Source organism: Peromyscus leucopus, chromosome 5 (genome assembly GCF_004664715.2).
Source record: "Peromyscus leucopus breed LL Stock chromosome 5, UCI_PerLeu_2.1, whole genome shotgun sequence".
Lineage (NCBI taxonomy): Eukaryota > Metazoa > Chordata > Mammalia > Rodentia > Cricetidae > Peromyscus > Peromyscus leucopus.
The window spans coordinates 142,372,217-142,380,264 of NC_051067.1; the positions used below are offsets into that span (position 1 = coordinate 142,372,217).

The following is an 8,048-nucleotide window of genomic DNA, read 5'->3' on the forward strand; positions in this document are numbered from 1 at the left end:
CCTGCTGGCAGCATCTGCAGAACTTCCACTATTCATATCCATTTCTTCATATTATGGACTTACAACTAGAGGAGAGTCCTATGGACATTTGCTGTATCCTAGGTTCCTAATGGGAAGCCATCGTCAGACTCCCCCTTAACAGATTAATCCCTCTTGAACTCCAACCTGCTGGAACACAAGGATAACAACATCTATTTATGTGCTTGTGGCCAGAATCCAAAGAAGGAAACACTCATCAAAAAGCCTAGGAGGTGAATGGCACTGCCCTGCTATGCTCTCACTACAGGCATTGTGGTCCCATCAAGGGGATATTTAAACAACTTGGAGGTGGTATGTGAGCATATGTATTTATGTGTGCATACATATGTGTGCATGTGAAGGCCAGAGCTCAACACTGGGTGCCTTCCACTTTCTTCTCCAATCTCATTTTTTTTTTAGACAGGGTTTCTCCCTGATCCCAAAGCCCAGGTGACTAGACTGGCTGGTTAGTGAGCTCCAGGGATCGGCCCTGTCTCTGCTCCCAAGCACTAAGATTACAGATGTAACGAGCCAGACTTCACATGGGTACTAGAAATCCACTCAGGTCTTCAAGCTTGCAGTGTAGACACATTACGGCTGAGGGGTCCCCCAAGCCCCACAACTTTTTTATTCTAAACATAAAACATAAAATTTTTATCAAGAAAAAGATAACACTATCCCAAATCAAAGCAGAATTTGATAGATAGTATATACTTGAAACTACATATACATACAAAAGAAAAGACTGATATGCACGTTGAAATCAAGTTGAAACTAAGGCAAATGTTTCCTTCTCTACCTGGAAGATGTAAGGGAAAGAAAGGAGGAGGAAGGAGACCACCACCCAGTTTCTGGTCCCTCTGCAGGCACTGATTCTGTAACTCACAACTTTTACTACCAAATACACTGTCAAGGTCAGAACAATGAGGTCTCCATCAAATGGCTATGTGGATAAATGAATGAAACGATGGCCAAAGCAGGAAGGAATGAGGAGAAGGGCTACATACAAAACCCAAAGTAAAGTTCTGCTGAACACAGGACCGGAACAGAGAAGAATTTGCTGGCTTGGGGCATAAATTCCTCCAGAATTAACAGCTAATTTCAATTTTCCTTCTGTCAATTGCCACCTAGATGAAGGTTTGTAGTACATTTAAGTAGTTGTTAGCAACATCTACCTATTTGTGGCTTCCTCCTGATTACTGACACTATGTCCAAAAGCCTCCAAAGCAACTAAGTGGAGCATTACCATAGGTCCTATGCTCATTTACGTTTGCTAGAAATTTCCAACCAGGGAACCAACTGAACACTGTCCTAAAATAAACCCTATTATATCGCCATAGCCACTGAAGCCAGAAATGTGGTGAGTGATCGACGTGAACTGGTAAACAGAGACTCTTCGCTCTAGGAGCCAAAATCCCTGTGCTCCACCTGGAGACCAGCTAACCAGTCTTACTATTATCATTTTTACGACAACTAGGGAAAGTATATGGACTTCTAAAACAGCCACAGAAGTCCCACTGTCACCTCTATCCTGAAAGTAGCATCCACGACCCATGAAGTGCATCTTCTCCTCGTGCTGTCTAAATTACGGGTCTGTGACACTGGACTGCACGCTGCAGCTTTTCCAGATGGCACTCTTTAAGAGGCTTTAGAGAGTGGTGTGACAATGGTGTCCCTTCCCTCCTTTGTAAATCCTAAGCCCTTCAAGAAGTAGAAAACAAAAAAAGAAATAAGCGCATAAACACTAAGAGCCTCTTTCCATTTAGAAGGGACACAAGAGAGAAAAGGAGTTTGTGATAGGAAAGGGTGAAAAACTAAATGTTTTCTTTTCCCTTCCATGGCTTTTGTTATTACTATGTAAACAGGTATCATTCCACTGGGGGAAAGTCCCTGATTTGCTCTGAGTTCATGATGGCCAATATGTCAAAGTAGTAAGCAGTTCCTTCCTCCCTCTATTTCTTCATTTAAAATCAATACAGCAGCCAGGTGGTGGTGGTGGCGGTGGTGGTGCACGCCTCTAATCCCAGCACTCAGAAGGCAGAGGCAGGTGATCTCTGTGTGTTCAAGGCCAGCCTGGTCTACAGAGCGAGTTCCAGGTCAGCCAGGACTACCCAGAGAAACCCTGCCTTGAAAAAACAAATAATTATTATTATAATTATAATCCTAATGATAATGAATCAATATAGCAGGTCTGGAGAGATGGCTCAGCAGTTAAGAGCACTGGGTGCTCTTCCAGAGGACCAGGATATTGTTCCCAGCATCCACATGCAACTCACAAACATCTCTACCTCCAGTTCCAAGGGATTCCGGCCTCTGTGAGTACCAGGCACACGTGTGGTACACAGACATACATGCAGGCAAAACACTCATACACATAAAATAAAAATAAATCTTTTCTAAAAATCAGTGAAGCATATAATAATACCAAACAAAACTAGTAACTAGAAGACAGTAAAAAGCTAACATCTGAAACACTGGTTTTGTCAGAGCGACACAATGGTCACGATATCAAAGACACCTGTGCATTTCAGAAAGTTAACCTTATATTTAAAAAAAAAATGCTTTAAAAGGCCACTCTCTCTTCTTTTTCTCTCCAGTATAAGGGCTGCTTCAAAGAATGTCTTTTGTACCCAATAGGACAAAAACAATTCTTAGAGACCTAAGCTGTCAAAAGTATGGGTCACATAGCAACTGCTAATATCTGCAACAGCTAAGGCAGAGTCCTTAACTTCAACATGTAAAATGGAACCCTGAACAGAGACCCTGGGTTCCAGAGACTCAAATTTAATACGATACAACTATGGGGTGGGGTGGGGGTGGGGGAGTAAGATGCATCAATCCTTTATGCAATCCCAAGACCCCCTCTTTTATATTTCCAGTAAAAGGTCCCTCACATTGAAAGTCATCTAAATTATATTTAACCAATGAAGGGTTAATTTTTTTAAAAAAATTATTGAGTACCCCAAAAGCATTAAACTCACATCAATGACTGCTGAGCTGCCTTGAAGCCTGGGCCTCTGTACCCTGACATCTAAAAGTCAAAGAAATCCTCTCTTTTAAGAGAGAAATTCCCAGGAGGAAGAGGGCTCAGCTCCAGCATGAGAGCACACAATGGAATCACCGCTGACAATGCACATCTTTTTCTAGACGTCTCCATATGCCTGAGAGGTTTTTCCCTAGCCAGGCATTAGAGGACTTGCTACTCTCTGCCACCAAGAATCTACCAACGTTTTCAAGAGAAGGAAGTAAAATAATAGGAAAGAGAAAGGGGCCTGGAGCAGAGTGGCCCTCTAACCAAATTAACTAATGGTGGGAGTGTCTGGACGCTGCTGGATTCTGAACATTAATTTACAATACTCCCTACTTCTGTCAGTCGAAATAAATGCCTGTTTTATCTTTGGCTTGACGCATTTATCACCAAAATAACACTTCAAAAGCTACAGCAAAATGGAATTTATTTCTACAAGAATGCTCAAAATTACACTGCATTGGGAAGCTACCCTATAAATTCGAAAGTCACATATTACAGACTACTGTTTCCTTACAGTACAGTCTCTCTCAAATTCTTTCTTGGTAACCCAATAGTAATAAAAGCTGGAGAACCCAGTATGGAAACATAAGTATCATGCCCATACGATATTTTCTAAATCCCAAAATTAAATTCACGGGTGACAGATTCCAAAACTGGATGGATTCTTGGTTTACCACGACTCCTTCTTTGAACTCCCAAAGATCCTACAGATTCCAGTCGGGGGGGAAGGAATGTTGTCTCTGTCAGATGGGCTAACCTCACCAACAAAGAACAGGAGAGCATGCACACACAGAGAGAGCACTGCGGGCAGCTGCTGTCTTTTTAACAGACCGCAATTCCTGCTGAGCAACCTGGGATCTTCCCAGGGAACCCCACCCCATCCCCCACCCCACCCTCGTTCCTGAAAGGCAGGAAGGAGTCAAGAAAGTCACTTCACTGGACCCGAACAGTTAAAACAATCAAAGCTAGCTCTTGACCTCTTACACATCAGAAGTAGCCACACACTGTGAAATTCATCTGTGTTTAAGAAAAGTAGAAATTGTTAAGAATCTTTTGTATGGGAGTAACCTGGAAAGCTACTCCCCACCCCACGCCCCGCCGTCCTTTTTTTTTTTTTTTTTTTTTCCTGCAGACAAGTATTCTTTGGCTAGTTTTGTGCTTTAAATACCCACGCTTAGTGTCTCAGTGATGCTTTGGTTGATAACTTAATTTTGTTTACCCAGGAGCAAGAGAAAAAAAAAAATCGAACAGCATAAACCGAAACTTTGTAAAATGTCACACCCAGACCAAACACAAAACTTAAAGAGTACACGTTGGGATTTGGTGGTCTGATTAAACAGGGTGCCAGTGAAGCCATTCCAAACAAGGCTGCATTAGCATTTCTAATAATCACCCGACGTGAGCTACCCCTTCACACTCAGGGTGCCCTTTCAATCTCATCGTCCCGATGCTGGACAGAAGCCTAGTAAAACTAACGCAGACCTTCAAAGCTCCCTAGCACGTACACCTGGCGCCGAGGTCCAGAACACGGTCACTACCAACATATGCCATTTTAAAACCGGGCCTCGCAGGGACTGCCACATCCTGAAGTGGCTTTTAGACTTTGTCACGTCTAAACCAACGCCTCTCGCGGCACCAGAGAAAACCAGTATCTTCTTCGCGCACCTCGGCAGGGCTCCCCAGGTCACAGGTCCCGTGAGTGACACTATTCCACAAGCTGAGCGGCGGGCGACCAAGGGACGCGCCAGAGTGGACGGCTCGCGGCGTCTCCATGACTCCCCCGCCCCGCGAGCAACTCAACCCTCACTGGTCGGGAGAAGCCCCGCCCCCTTCCTGCCTCTGGCCCCCACCATTGGCTTACCGATACCCGGCAGGTCAGCTCCCGCCGCCTATTGGCTCACTGCCCCGTCCGTCAGGCACGGCAAGATTCGGGTCGGTGGGAGGGGAAGGAGTCGGAGGCGGTGGAGTGGGAGTGGGATTAGAGGACGAGGTGGCGGAGGAGGGTGCTCGGGCTCCGGCTCGGGTTTGGGAAAGTTTCCCCTGCCGGTGACAGGCTCTCGGAGGCGTGAGGCCCGGCGCCGCCGCCGGCGACTGGGGGGCTCGGGTCCCCGATTCCCGCCCCTCGGTCCGCAGGCCCCGGAAGCCACTTGGGGGAGGGGGAAGGGAGGGACCATGGAAAGCAGGGACCGAGCCACCCCCGAGCGAGCGAGCGAGCGAGCGCGGCCGCGGCGCCTCCAGGACTCCCCCGAGGGGCGGGGTGCGGGCACGCCAGCCCGCGGCGCCGCCGACCCCGGCCGCCTCCCCCGGGAGCCGCCAGGGGCCCGGAGAGGAGGGTCCCCGGTCCAGGGCGTGACCCGGGCGCGCCTGCCGCCAGGACCCCTCCCGCTTCCCGCGGGGGGCCCCCCGAGGGCCTGTCCCCTGCAGGGGCCGCAGGAGGGGAGAGGGGGGGCCGAGAAGGGGGCGCTGGCGAGCCAACCCGGAACCTCCCGGCCCCGCGGCCCGCCTCCCGCCCCGGCCGCGGCCCCAGCGCGCCTCCGGCACACATGCCCGCACCCAGAAAGTTAAGTCAGGGGCGAGCCCGGCGCGGCGCCGCCGCCGCCCGACCCCGGCTCCCCGCCCCCACCGCGGCCCGGCCTGCGCGGCCCGAGCGCTGCCGCCCCGCAGCCACCCAGGCCCGCGGTCCCCCAGACGCCCGAGCCCCCGCCGCCGCCGCCGCCGCCCCTGCCAGCCGCGTCACCTTCACACACACCCCCGGCACTTCCCCGGTCCTGCCTTCTCTCGCCCGCCCGAGCGGCTCCCACCCGTGCAGCAGCCGCCGCCGCCGCCGCACGCCTCCCGGGAAGAAAGCACCGGCCGCGGCTGCGCCCGCCGGCCCCGGGCTTCCCCCCCGCCAGCCCGGGGAGCCGCCTCCCGGGGCTCCGCCGCGCAGCCCCGAGGGGGCCCCGAGCCGGGGCCCGCGGCAAACCGCTGCTCCCCGGCCTGGTGCTCACCTCTCGGCCGGCGCCTCGGGCTGCAGCCTCCGCCCGCCTCGCGCTCCGGGGCTCGTCTCCCGAGCTCTCTCGCCCGGCGCCCGAGCGCCTCCTTTCTCTCCCGGGGACTCCGCGTCTTCCCGCCCTCCCCACACGCACACACACACACACACACTCACACACACCCTCCCCCAAGAGCCGAGTCCCCGGCTCGGCCGCGCCTCGAGGATGCGCGTCGCGGGCTCCGCACGCCCGCCCGGGCAGCGGTGCCCGCACACAACAACAGCCTGCCCGGCCGGCGCGCGGCTCCGCCGAGCTGCGCGCACCAAGGGCAGCGGCCCGGGTGGGGACGCGGCACCACCACCCCCCACCCACCCGCCGCCCGCGGGCCCCCAGGGGAGGCGCAGTTACCAGTGGGGCCGTCACGCCGTCAGGTGCCGGCTGCCGTCGGCGCTGACCTTCGCCGCCGCCGCGGGAGCCCAGGCTGCGGCCGCCATGTTCCCGTGTTAATAACTGCTGCCTGGTTGTTTATTTCAATGGAGATCCTCCCCCAGCTCCCTCCTCCTCCTCCTCCTCCTCCTCCTCCTCCTCCTCCTCCTTCTCCTCCTCCTCCTCCGCGGCTCCGCACTTGCGGAGAGAGACACAGACCGCGCGAGCTCGCGAGCAGGGGAGGGGGCTCGGCCACCGGGCTGGCCCGCCCTCCGCCTCCCGGCCGCCGCCGCCGCCGCCGCCGCCGCCTCCGAGCGAGCGCTGTCACCGCGCAGAAGACGGGGCGGAAACTTGCGTCCCGCGCCCCCGAGCGTGGGCCCGGGCGCACCGGGGCCACCCCAGCCGCGGGGTCCTCAGCATCTCCCCGGCTGGGGAGACTTGAGAGCCCCGGGAGTCGGACGAGATGGGTGGCTGTGGTCTAGGGACCGTGACCTATGGGTGACTGCAAGTGAAGGGAGAGTCAACAGAGGACTCCATGCGAGGGCAAAGGGCAGTGCCCGAAAAGAAAGCTAGCGAGGGGGACAGGCCCGGGCCGGGGAGTGAGTGGAGGCCGAGGGACCGCCGCGCCGCGGACGGCGGAGACGATGCTACGGGAAGGTCGCGGAGAACCTAGTGCCAGGGTCGCCCCGAGAGGAGCCTCCTGCGCGCGCTCAGGCCGGCCCCGTTGCCAGCAGCCCGCACCCCTCGCGCGCACCGCGGACAAGCTCCGCAGCCAGCCACTGCGCTGGGAGGCATCCCTTGGCCACCACGTCCCCTCGGTTCCTTCGAGGATACGCCTTCCCAGTTGCCGCCGTCCCTAGTGTCTCTGGAGGGGATAGAGGGGCGTGACCGCAGGAGGCGAACTTCCAGGGGTGCCACCCTGTGATTGCTTGACAAAGCAAAGGCTGCACCGTGTTTAGAAAGACCAGGGGAAGCGTTCTCGGCACGCCGCGAGACGACAGAAAGTTTAGTTTTGGTTTGCTTTTTAATTGGAGAATCCATTATCTAAGCCTCAATGGATATTGGGATTGAGGAGACGTGGAGGAGTATTATCGCAGAGAACCCCCTTTAAATGTAGTTTGTTTTTATACTCTTTGGAAATGCAACTTCTTTTTCCACTTAGATATATTTAGTGGAAAGAAGTGAGCAACGTTTGTTTGCTTAACGGAAGTTATCAAAATATGACAGGAACACGTTTCCTTATTTTAACTCTTATGAAAGGTCACTTGTCATAGACAATAATAGTGTTTATTGAACAGTAACGACTTGGCGCTGCGTTAAGTGATTCACACACACTCCAATTTTAATCCTCAAACCTTACGAAGTAATTGCTATTTTTATACTTCACAAAACATTGACGTCTAAAAAAGTAATTTTTGTAGAATCACACAATAAACAAGGTGGCAAAGATTTGAGCCCGAGTCCATTAATTGTAAAACACGTGCTTTTTATGTGTGTTTTCAAACTCCAATTAGGACAAAGGAAAAAGTATATGCCTGCTTAGCTATAGCCAGAAAATATTTGGAAAGCTGTGACAAATGCTCGCTTTGGGAAGTGTATTT

The 8,048-nt window shown here is 53.1% G+C and overlaps 1 protein-coding gene across 4 annotated transcripts in view; it reads right to left on the reverse strand.

Moving 5' to 3' along the window:
* The window catches only part of Ncoa2 (nuclear receptor coactivator 2), a 266,816-nt gene extending 260,290 nt beyond the window's left edge, over nt 1-6,526 (reverse strand). For 2 of the 4 annotated variants that reach the window (XM_028864593.2, XM_028864589.2), the window contains exon 1: nt 6,430-6,526. The gene's annotated coding sequence lies outside the window, so the exon portion shown is untranslated. Of the gene's footprint in view, nt 1-4,714; nt 4,821-6,039; nt 6,147-6,429 lie in introns of those variants that run through there. The other 2 variants (XM_028864590.2, XM_028864591.2) reach the window with 2 other exon arrangements.
* Between the last annotated feature and the right edge of the window lie 1,522 nt (nt 6,527-8,048).